This window comes from Cygnus olor, chromosome 16, assembly GCF_009769625.2.
Source record: "Cygnus olor isolate bCygOlo1 chromosome 16, bCygOlo1.pri.v2, whole genome shotgun sequence".
NCBI lineage: Eukaryota > Metazoa > Chordata > Aves > Anseriformes > Anatidae > Cygnus > Cygnus olor.
In genome coordinates this window covers 13143614-13156452 of record NC_049184.1, presented here as the reverse complement: position 1 = coordinate 13156452, position 12839 = coordinate 13143614, and the positions used below count along the sequence as shown (strand labels likewise).

Here is a 12839-nt window from a genome sequence, read left to right as displayed (position 1 = left end):
TGCCACAGTCAGTTTTCCAAGGGCTGAGCAGAAACCAGGTTTCAACTGAATAGACAAATCTCTGACAGATCATTAATATAAATAAAACACTGGCTAATTTCATACAGGGGTGATTGCTCCCACCTACCCGAGCTTGCTCTGGAACAGGTTTCCTCTCTTCCTTTCTCAGAAAATCACTCCAACATTCTTCAAGTTCTGTAATTTTCTATTATTTTCGGATTTTTTCTTTTTTATTATTTTTAAAAAGTGAACTTCTCTTGTCCTTTTCCTTTAAATATATGGCTTTTGAAATATATAAATCAATACACTTAATGGAAAATGCACTTCTTCAAGGAGTTTAAAGTAGCAACAGCCATCATGAAACAAGTACAGAGCATCTATAATAGAATTGTATCGTGTGAATCTATCTGAAAACAATTTATCATCCAGGGACAAAACCATAGGAAAGAATATTACGTGAGAACTTTCTATAACATATTGCTGCTAGCATAAGTGGAAACCCACCAACTAAGAAATCTTTTAGATTATTTAGGATAGGACACATGGGAATGGCACAAAGCTGTGCCAGGGGAGGTTAAGACTAGATATCAGGAAAAATTTCTGTACCATGATGGTGCTCAAACAACAAAACAGGCTTCCTAGAGAGGTGGTTCATGCCCTGTGTCTCTCAGTGGTGATAGGAGATCATCCTTTGAGTTCAGCTGGCTCTGACCCAAAATGTTTATACCACATAGAGTTTAGGCTATCCTTGCTGACACTTACGGGAAGTCGTTAGTAAAGACTCCTTGTGTGTCTCTGGCCTTGGTTTTCAGTATGAACTTGTAGCAGTAGCGCTGTTTTGAGGCTTCACTTCTGAATTAATATACTTGAAATGGTGCAGGGAAAGGAGCTCATTACATAATTGTGTGTTACAAAATCTTGTTGTCACTATCATTTGTTTCCAGCCCATGATGGGACCTCCAGAAAGTGGATTGTAAGGCCACAGAGAGAGAGAAAAAAAACACAACAGAACAATTGGATAATGTATGGGCAGCAAAACACGGAGGCTAAGGAAATACATAATGGAGCTCACTGTGATAAATAGGCAAAAATAAAGATCTGTAGGCAAAAGTGGGTAAACAAAATAGGCGATCATTTCCCCAGACACACTTCTCAGTAGCAGATCCTTCCCTTCTGTGCTTAAATCCGCACTGTACTACACCCTGATGTTAGGACTTGTTCTTTCAGCCACAACATCCTCTTATTTAATATGGCTACAATATGGAATTTTTTAACTAGATGGACGATTTTGTCTGGCTTCATTTAAGCAGGTCTCTGGCATCTCAGCAACCATTGTTGCTGCCCTGAAAACTGGTGCTTTGTAAAGAATAGCTGAAATAACAGGGGGAAACTAATTCGTGTTCTTATGTGTGTGTCTGCAGTCTGATGAAGAGAATGAACAGAGCTGATAAAGGATGCTCACAATTAAATCCTGGACACGTAATAAAATCAGGTGAAGCACAGACCTTTGCCCTGAAGCTTTAATTCTTATTGGCAAAGAAAAGAGAGCATTAATACAACTTAATGTACTGCTACCTTGACTCACTTCTCTTTTTCACTGACAAGTACACTTGTGTACCTGTGCACATCAAAGTTAAGATTCTGGGAAAGGTAATTCAAAATCTCTCTTCTCCATTTCTGACTTCGGAAGCTTGGCTTTAGATCCCATCTCACTGAAAATTGCTTCAGCTGGTTGTTATGGCAGTATCTACATCACAAAGAAAGTCTAGCACAACTAAAAGGAGGGAGAAACAGGCAAGGTCCCATTAAAGTGAATTTTTCAGAGTGAGAACTTGGAGGGGAGCAGAACTCTTTGTCACCGTGGACACAAAACAAAGCTGCACGGGTGCCATGTTCTTGCTCTCGGTTCATTAGACAGCATATTGCTGTCTGTTTTCAATGTCACCATCATCCAACGGTGATGGCTGCAGGTTGGGCTGCTTCCAGGGACACTGTAATGGATGCTTGGATGTGCTTGCTAACCACGGCTTGCCGTGATGGTTGAAGTTAATGCGTTATTATACGTGACTGCAGAGCATACATCATCTCATCAGCCACCTAGCTTGCTCATCCAAACCCCTTAATTAGCCAATGCTCATTGGATTATTCCACCTCTGCTCCTTCTGCTGCCAATAGTTTCTAGAGCAGGTTATGGATCTGTTACGTTTCTGTTAATGCTGTTGCTTCTTTCTGTTTCTGCTAATGCCAAGGTGTCTTTCTGTCTGCTGAAAGAAACGACAGTGCAGATGAAAAATGAGCATTGACAATAGTAATCCCTCCAGCACAGGAATAGGAACCTAACAAATATAAATCAAACATGGATACAGTGCCCAAACAGTCAGATTAACACAGCTTCACCCTGTGTGGTGGTTAACTGAAAATTAATCAGACATATTCTTTATCCAAAGGTGTTGACTCTGCTGTACTTATTTTGATAGAAGACTACTGATACCGGCTTCTGGTTTTAAAATACTGCCAAGGAGGTGGGGTTTGCACAGACCTAAGGTAGGCAGCAGTCCTCCTTCATACAGTGCAGTCTGTAGTTTTAGCTGTTTGGTATGTACAGGGAGAGGCAGAAAGAGTCTGTGTCTGGTGGCTACCAGTAGAGATACACATTGCAGCACAAAGAGGTTTTGTTTCCTGTACAAATTGCATCAGTTCCACTTTCCTAAGTAAAAAGCCGGCTACAGAATTAGCTACAATGCTAAATGAGAAATGGAGTTGAAAGAGGATAATGTCGACAGTTGAACAGAAAGAAAGGAAATACGTGTGTAGCAGACCTGAAAAAGAGACAGAGGGCTAATTAAATATATAGTACAATTAATTTCACGCAGTGTCCTTCACATGCAGCATCATAAAATGCCTTGCTGGATGAGTGCACCTAGAATCAGCTGAACTTTCAGGAACTTTTTACATCTCTTCTGCTCTGGTTTACTCTTGTCAGACAGATGCAGAATGCTGTCATGAGAAGAAAACATCACAGCTCAGCTTTCTGAAATCGAGGTGAAATTCCACCATCTCAAGCAAAGAATGCTAAGTTGGGCAGCACCAAGAGCCTAAAGCTCTGGCGTGGGCCGCGAGTCAGAAAGGCAATCTGCTGTGTGCATTTGCAAGAACCACGCACATTTATTGAATAACGCGTAAAACCTGTACCATGATACCACAGAATGTCTGCCTGTATGCGTACACACCATGGGACTTGTTGCAGTGTGTGCACGTGTGAAAGTGTCTGATGGTCTCCTTGGAGCTTACTGCCACAGGTTGCAGGAAGGATTTCTGTGTTCCTTATACAATTGTAGTTCCTCCTTTGTGGCATTTTGGCTGCGCTGTGCCAGGGAACTGAGTCTGAGGACCGGCTGTAGACCCCATAACCATTTCTTGCTTTCAAATGACAGCAGCCCACTCCCTGTGTCAGGTTCCAAGAATGTCGTAGAATGTGCTGCAAACTAAAGGATAATGAAAATAGCATACATTTCATTACTGTTGGAGGAAAAAAATGGCTGGAGCAAGCTGAGAGTCACTGGAGAATGATGGGGATGAAGGAAAGAAATGAAGTATGTGAGCGTTCTTTTATGATACCAGCAGCTCAGTACCAGTGGTTTGATGCAGAAGGCAGAGCTCGTGAGTGATAATGCTTCCTGCTCTGGCTCTAGTCTCCACTGCCTGACTTTCTTTCTTCTAAGAAAATTTCCAGCAATTTATGCTGTGCTTAGAGCATGGACTGCCGAAATTCCTGGGAGCTGCTGTGCAGCTAAGTGCCTGATCAACACATGCAGTTGTAGTAATTGGGCACAGAACTCACACACATAGGGAACCAGCTCCTCTGTTACCTGCACTGCTGGTAAATGATGCCCATCGTAGAGAGGCAGATGTTGTAGGCGGAATTCTTCTCTTTGGCCTCAGATAACTTTTCAGCAATGGTAACTTGGAGTCTCACAAAGGCAGGCTATTCCTTGGCCATGGAGGAGATTCCCCTGTTGGCATTATCCATTAGTTAACAGCCCACCTCCAGGAATAAATCAGAATAACAAGCTAGAGCAAGCCACTTTCCTCATTCCGTGTCTTAGGAGGACATCTTCGGCGGGGAGATGCACTCCAGTGTGTTTTTGCTGCTATCCTAATTTCTCCTTTGTTGCCCATAAGGGGAATAATTGAATCATAAGATAATTTGAATGTCAGTGCTAACCTCCTGGGTCATCCACTGTATGTGGGACATAATGAGTGGAACTAGAGCTATAGCTGCTGACATTACAGCCCGTGACTTAGGAAGGTATCCTTTTGCTCATCAGTGAGCTTGAGGTTGCTATATTATATAGTTTTCAGGATGGAAAAAATAAGCAATTATTATAAGGCACTGTCATCTCCTGTCACATTCAATAAAATCAGTTTAGCTTTCTGAAAGCCCTGTGAGGAAGGCAACGGGATAAAAATTGGTGAGTGCAGATGAAGAGACGTTGGTGAATAAGACCTTGTGTCAGTCATTACTCTGCAGATCCTTTTAAAGGGAAGGAATGAGTAAGCTGGGGTTAGGGGACCTTGCGGTGTGATATGCTGGGCATTTCAAAATGTCAACCCTATATGTAACGGGCAGTGATGAATGCAGGTTGCATTAATGAGTTTTGTACTGCAGCAAGGCGGGGGCATGGTAACAGTGCAGCTCTGCCCGGGGTGATGGATGTTGGCTGCAGCCACCAGGCCACGGTGGCTCCTTGCGGAGAAGAAGTGGTTCTCATTAAGGGGGAGACCTTTTGAAAGGTGTCACAGCATGAGATCTCTCAAGGACTCACATGTGAGCAAGGATGAGTGAGCAACATCCTCAGAGGCCCAGGTGAGCATCCCTGAACAAACCCCAAGTAAACCCTAAGAGCTTCTGACAATGCCATGGGAGGGAGAGAAGCAGCCTCCTGTGCTTCAGACTGCTTCACTGAGGTGCGATCTCTGTTGTGGGCCAAGCTAGTGGCTTCTTTCTTTGTTGCTGTTGATAGCGGTAATACTGCTTTTATGAGCTCTTCAGTATCTTTGATGTGGATTGCCAGGAATATGTGTGTTTAAATTCAGACTTGACACTGGAAGGGAAAGGACCCATCTCCTGCTCTGATGTCAAGACTCTCTGGTGACAAACTGGCCGGGCCTGCCTTTCTGACATAGACATTGTCACTTGGATCCATTTGATCACGTGCTAGAAAATGAAATTTTGCAGTCAAATGACCCGTTTTAATAGGCTGATCCTTGTCTTTGGTGCCTTCCTGGCTCAGTATCAAGCTGGAATAGCTTATATCCTTCGGAGATGCTTCATTAGTGTCCCAAGGGAAAAGGGGAGCAAGAGGCTGCAAGCAGCCTTTCTGCAGCCCCGTTCCAGCTGCTGCGGACAGCAGTTACTGATGCATGCTCCCACCAGGTGTGCAAGCAGAGGGACTGCGACCACGTTACCCCACTAGCTGACAAGGACCTCGGCAGAGTCCCCGTGTAAGCAAGAGGTGACACTGGGGAGGCGAGGCTGCTGTAGCTCACTTGCCCTGCGTCAGCACCCAGCAACTTGTACAAAGGGGTGGTGAGAACTGAGGAAGTTCACCGCACCTGCAAGCAGGGCTTTTTTGGTTTTAATTGGTTTCTATCTGTCAGACTTGTCAGTGGTGAAACTGGATGTTTGCAAAGAGAAAAAAATCCTTCCCTTTCATCCACCCCCACACCTCCTCCCTTCCCGCTGGTCTGTCTCCAACCTCCAGCGCGATATCTGAGCAAGTTTATTCCAGCACCCGCAGGCGGCGGGAGTGGTGGAGTTTGTGAGAAGAGGCATCCCACAGCCCTGATTGCTAGTGGATATTTTGCATCCTGTCTGTGTTTGGGAATCATTTCCTTTGGGCGCTGTTGAGAGTCTGCCATGATCCGTGCCCTGGCCTTTAGGCTCAAATAGCTTCTGAGTTGCGCTGGTGCTTTGACAGCTTTGTAGGTCTGCAAGGGTGGGGCGATCAGGATGATCCGTCCATCCTGAGGATGTCCCAGGTGCCATGATATTGGTTTGTGCGTGACAATTATGAGCTAGAAAAGAGGACTAGATGTGGTGTTTACTAAAATAATGAATACAAGGGGAAGTGGGAAACCTCATATAATAACTGCTGCTGTTCTCAGCATCAGCTGCCACAAACCTGTCATGTTGAATTAAGAGTTCTTAAGGGACAAGAAGTACTGCTCCCTCCGTGAATCAGAACTGAGACATCACCTGCACAAATAATTCTATTAGGTTTGGATCGACAATGAAAATAAAGGATAAACAATTATCTAGTTAAGTTCTTCATCGTTTTTGGTAACATCATTGTGCAGAGTAACTGAATTACCTTTGTCTTCCCGTTTGTCACAGGGTTTATAAGACACCCTTTCTTCCTTTCCCTCTTCTCTTGTGAGCACTGAAACTGAGTGGGGGCTGCCCCAGTCAGCTCTGAGATGAGATGCAAAATTTAGATCCGCACATGGCTGCTTATGATCCCCATGATGGAGCTAGAATATCTGGCTGTAAATCTGTTTCTTCACCTCACCCTGGCTGTGCAATCCCAGTTTTGGCTGTCTCAAATTTGCTTGCTATGTATCTACATAAATTTTATGCATTAACTCACAGTATATGGTATTGCTTCCACCCCACTTCATGATTTATTTGAGATTAAATCCACTTTTCTGCATCACAGTTTTTCTGGGTATATCTGGTTATGATGAGCTCTCAGTGTTTGACTTCTGACACACTACATTTTCTACTAGCACAGAACAGTTTAAGGGAAAATAAGGACTTGTAGCTATGAATATTTATGGTTAGAATTGAATTGTATTGTAGATTGCAATTCATTATTGCTGGTGGAATAGTATGATAGAAGCTAACACTTAATTTAATCGATAAATTTTCTCTTTTGTGCCTTGACCAGTGAACAGATTTATCTGAAACCTGTATACTGTTAGTCTAAGTATTTAAATCTGTTTAAAGTAACAGCCATATTAAAGAAAATAAAGGTAGGAGTAAATCTGTCCATAATGCCAATAAGCCAGAAATATTTCTGCTCACAAAGAGTAAAAATGTAAAATCGACTCAATTCATTTTACAGAGCAGATATTTGCTATGAACAGAAACACAAATTATCCTCAATTTAAACATCCATGGGGTGTAACAACACCTGGTGAAGTGAAAAAAATGGAACTCTGTCCCAAAAGAGACAGCAATTTTGGGAGCAGGCATTTGCCGGGCGATGTAAACAAACTTAATTCTGCTTCCCTGCTTTACCGTGATGCTGGGTGAGGGAATGCTTCACTGAGCAGGTGAGTGGGATTGTACCCGTACCCTGCCTTCATTCCCCTGCACTGGGTTCAGAGCATCCCTCTTTCCACTCCAGGTCATTTTGACCATTGTCCCAGTCTGTGTTTCTCTGTCTTTGCACAATTAAACAGCTTCCTGAGAAGTTCCAGTTTATCCCTCCCAAGAAACAGGCTCCGTTTCAAATAAATATTCAAGATCCTCAGGTTTATTGTTTGTTACCCCAACAAAACCTCTTTCCCATCCTATCCGATTCAGTATTTCGTTTCAGTCCTATAGCTCCTCATTCTCCATTACTCTGGTGCCAGCCGCTAAGGAAGTCTTTTGGGCTCATCAAAGTCTTGCTGTGACTCACAGCCCCCTCCTACATCAAACAGCCTTTTCGTGGTGAGCAAGACAACCGATCTGCAAACCCTATGGTGCCTCCTGGAGAGCTGGTTATAAAAAATGGGCAGACCCTGAGCCCCGAGGCAGTCTGTAAGGAAAACGAATAGCACGGGGGGAGGAATTGTTGTAAACAAGTAGAAGTGAGATTTTGGTTGAAGAGAAAAGCTTTTGACTGATTTGTGAATATGTGAAAATCAGACGGGAGTAGAATGTTGTTTTTTTTTTTCCCCTTTTCCTTTTCCAGTGTTTTTCGCTGTATGATGGTGTTGCTAACACAACTGTCTTCTCTCTGGAAAAAGTCTGCAAATCCTTTTGATGACATGATGTATGTGAAGACACAGAAAGCAAATATAATTCTCATTGTATATTTATTTCTCCCACGCTTTCTGATGACAGTTGGAATTCTTTGTCCCTTTTATCCTATACCTTAAACTGATACAGCAGCTTAAATCTTCCTTAAAGCTGAGCATTGAAAAATGGGTAGCTTTGGGGCTGGCAAGAGTTTCAGCTGGGGGCCAAAATGAGATCTCCCTTCAGAAAACTTTTCTGCCTTTGTCTCCCTGTACAGAGGTTCACTAATTTTGCATTTGCCTTCCAGAACGATGGGTGGAGCAGAGACAGCCCTCCGTGATTTCTGTTTTGGTGTTCACCTATGAGTAGCTTTGACTTTCCTGTTCACCACGGGTGTGAAGTTCACACTCACAATTAGCCCTGTTCTTTCTCAAGCTTGGTGCTGAGAGCTTTTCCAGCAGAAACCAGCCCTTCTTCCACAGGAATCAGCTGGTAACAAGGGAAGTCATTGGGGGCTGATGTCTGAGAGCTGTCCTGGCACCAGATCCGGAGGTAAAATCGCTGGTGATAGAATGAGTGGGTGGCCCAGAGAAGAGAAGAGAGGCCACCGAGGATGAAGTGCAGGACTGTCATTCAGTGCAGCACTGTAAATATGCTATATACATCTGCAAAGTGCATTTCTAATGCACTAAGTGCAAATTTACAGATTCATGTAAGTAAAGTGAAGGTCAGCAGTCTGATTGGGCTCCCCACTGGGTGCAGGCTCGCCATGGTGCTAGCACCGGTATGGGCGTCCTTGCACCTTGGCCACTCCTGCACCCCTGAGTCAGGGCAGCTCTTTGACAAGTTTCATGTGACTGTCAGCACCACTCAGCCACTCCCATGAAAACTTTTGTTCTAGATAGGCAAATTTCCTATTTTAAAATATTTTCTCGTAATTGTTCTCTTCTGTGACCGAACACGCAGAGATCATACCACCCTAGGGCAAGGGGAGGGGGATTTCTACCAGTTAGCTGCAACGTTTTTCTCCTTTCCCAGGCACAGCAACGTACCCTATTTTTTGCAAAAAAAGATGTGTCTGAATCGTTGGTGCCTCTACTGCTCAAAGTGCTCTCTGGTTTTGTAGCAGCGACAGCAGCCACCAGAAGAGGTGGTGCACAATGACCTGTGTTTGTCTTTCACTGAACTGACTGTGGTTGTTTGGTAAAGGACATTACTCTTGCTTTGGTGAGGAGCTGGTTTTGACTGCATATGAAGGGAGTAAGAGTGGCAGCATGGGAACAAGTATTTGTCTCCCAAAGTCCGTGAAAACTTACTAAGATACGAAGTGAAATCTGTAAGGGTGCTTTGAGGATGCCAGTGAGCTCTATATGATAAACAGTATATTAAAAAGCACTGAAGCATGCTATGATAAACAGTCTCCTTCTTTGCAGTTGTAATATATACAATGAGCAAGAGATATCATCCTGTATTCAATCAAAATCAGGACTGGAGTCTTTGTTCCTTCCAGACATCAGCCATGAAATGTGATTTCTTTTTTAATCTGATCAGCGCCTCTGGCATTTAAGATTGGCTGTGGAGCTGCTAACATAATGAACTGCTTTATTTTCCCCCTGCTAAATGGTATTTAGAAAAAAATAAAAAAAGCCTTAGAAATGAGACTCAGACAAAGCTAGACTGGGTCACTTAAAAACACAAAGGGTATTTCTTTGCAGGTGCAAACCGATTTATACCAGTTGTGCATGTGGGCCTTCACCTGGCTGTAGCATCTTTCCCTGCAGTTTTACAAACCTCCCTTGTAGCTCTGGCTCTGGGATTCTGCCCTTGCAGGTTCGTCTCTGGCAGGGAGACTAACCATGCACCTATGTGACCTAGTGCAGATACTGCTCAATCCTGAGATATCTGTGAGAAAAAAATAGTACGTGAATGCTTTCTTTGGAGATTACATAGTTAGGGAGCAGTGATGAGTTGCAGAGCAATCAGACCTCCTTATTAATTATAATGTGTTTGAGTGCCTGAGGCTGAAAGCTGCATTGCAGTTGTGGTAGACATATCTTTCCTAATAAATAGCTTCCAAAGACAGGAGAAAGGACAAGCAAAGAAAGGAACAAAGAAACTCTAGGCTAACTGGTTCAGCCTTTAATGTGACTGAAGCTGATGCAGTGGCAAAGTACGGCGTGTCCATCTTCATGCTGCACTTTATTGGGATGAAGGAGGACGAAACGGTGCATCCAAGATGCTGATGTTACTCACAAGTGATGAGTCTGTACCTCTGCAGATCTTGAAGCAGATCTTCCAGGCCATACATTCATAATCATTCCTTTTTGTAACGTCAGTTTACAGTGAAGCTGAGACATCCACACCGCCCATGTCAGCTGTGCACTTGAGCAACAACAGTGTGAAAGCAGACAAAGCGACTGCTCCTGCTTTACAAGATGGTTTTACATTTTTGTGTTAAAAGGGTGGAGGATATTGTTTCCCATTTCTTCAGAATTTCATAGAGAAGCAGCCAAGTGTAATTAAATGCCATGTCCGTGGTGATACAAGCCAGCTGGGCCAGACAGTGCCTTCAAGTAAGAGGAAGAGCTCTGCACTGGAAGGACTGAAAACTTGCAGTGAGGTATGCGTGCGCAAGTGTTGCATTCACACACGTGATATCTATTTCAGAGACAACCATAATTTTTTCGGACTCTTCCCATTTATTCCCTGCTGTCAGGAGTGAATTAGCTGTGCTCTCCCTCCTTCTCTGCTGGTCACAGTCCCTGAGGGATGCAGGTGAGCTGTCCCAAACTTGCTATCACCATCCTGTCCCTGGGCGTTCAGCCTCTGACCAGTGTGTGCTCACCCCACAGGGCTGCCTGCCCCCGCTGGAAGCAACCCCAGCATTTTGTTTGGGGCCCGGGGCTGTATCGGTGCTCGTGCACTGCAGGAGGGGTTTTGCACTTGAGTGCCCACTGTCTCTTCACGCTTTCCTTCAAACTTAACAGCCCACACGAGACTTGTAATAATAACCGGGATGCGCTGCCTTATTGCTTGAATACCCTCGTGGATATACTCAACCTGATCTACAGTTCAAATAAATTCAATAAGACAGAGGAGGGTTTAAAGACATTTTAAATAAATTAACTTCTGGATGGATGTTTATTAAGTTTTATGAAGCCATTTACTAAAATGCAATGTTTGTTTCAAAAGGCATCTTAAATTTTCCTCTTGTGAGCTATGGAAATTACTTTTATAATTGAAATGAGAAATATGGGCCAAATTGAAAGCATTCCTCCTTGCTTGAGGCACAGTCTCTTTGCCTTTCCAAAAGAAAAAGAAACAAAGAAACTCACTGACTCCCACAGTCTTTTCCTTTCCTGTGCATGGTGGGGCGTGATGTGAGGCCTGGTTGCGTGAGATGGGTGGGAGGGGTGCATGGTCAGAGCGAGGCTCTCTGGTTCCCAGGAGTTTTGCTTTTTCAAGAAAATTGGTCCCGAGCTAGAGAATTCATGGGCAGACGGCAACATTTTTCACCCCAAAATCAGCCCAAAGCCTTAAATTCAGATATTTATTTCTTAGGATCAATAAATGACAAAATAAAATAAAACGAAGTAAAATACCATACAGTACAAAGGCTAATATCAGGAAATAACCATTTCATTACTGTTTGATCAGTAAATACAGTATCAATAATATCATGTTACATTGAAAGGGTGTTTCCCATTGCTATACAAAAGGATTTCACACCCTCTTCCTTCCCTTTGTCACAGAAACTCTTACAAAGGAGACTCTGACACACTTTTAACATTCATTTTTTCCCCATTGCACAACAGGCCACAGAAAATAAAGCACATCAACATTTTGTATTTCAGAAAAAAATAAGAATAAAAAGGTGCACTTCCAAAAATGTTTACCATAGATACAGAATGTGCAGGACTATCAGGTGGCACAGCTGGGGAAGGACTCTTGATCACAAAGCCAGGACACAGCACCATGAATTTTAGCAATTTCTGGTTCTCTACTGAATGGATCCAAACTGAAAACAGAAGGTTCATCTGTGATGTCAAGAATCAGAGCTCCAGCAGATACAGCTTTGTTGAAACAGCCGCCAAACGACACGGTCAGGAAGATACCGGACCAACACTCGACGCGTTGCACAGAACTCAGTGCTCTCATGCCACGTGCACGAATGGCAGCCACACAGATGCTCGGTTCACATCCTAACCGCATGCTGTCTGCAGCAATAGCATGCCTGGGGGGTTTATTTCCCTAAATGTTTGATGCTAGAAATGCAAAGGCCCTGTGACTGTCACCTTTACAGCATGTGTCCTGCTAACCCTCCTCACCAACCTTCCCTTTTAGTTTTCTTCTTCACCCGCGCAGCCACTGAAGCAAGATCTCGTGCACTTTACCAAAAGACAAGCTCAGCAGAGCGTTCGAACACTGATGTGTACGGGGCCTTTGGTGAGAAAGTCCTGTCTGGGGGAAATTTCTGAATAGCATAATGGCTTCGGAAATCTGATTTCACACGCTGCCAAATGGATGGCCCTGCCTAGAATGCTGTGAAGATAAACGAAACCTCAAAATAATATCTGGAGAGGTCACTTGGTAGTCTCTCTTCAGATGGGAATCTCTCCGAATCCATCTGGCAGCACTTCACATCTGTGGGTTCAACAGATTTTTTACTTGAAACAAACAGTTCAAAACACTTAGAGGAAATTTGCATAGATTAACAGTGTGCTGCATGAATGCTCGCCCCTCTGCCCCCGCAGAGAATTCAGACAAGGCAGGAATACAAAGGATGGGAGCATGCATTTTGTCTAATGGCAAAAGCCGGTTATACTCG

The 12839-nt window shown here is 43.7% G+C and overlaps 1 long non-coding RNA gene across 1 annotated transcript in view; it reads left to right on the top strand.

The window, feature by feature from the left end:
• LOC121078998 overlaps nt 1-11262 on the top strand; it is a 49951-nt gene extending 38689 nt beyond the window's left edge. Inside the window, exon 5 of the long non-coding RNA XR_005824820.1 lies at nt 8319-11262. This is a non-coding gene — a long non-coding RNA (uncharacterized LOC121078998). The remainder of the gene's footprint in view (nt 1-8318) is intronic.
• The last annotated feature ends 1577 nt before the right edge of the window (nt 11263-12839 follow it).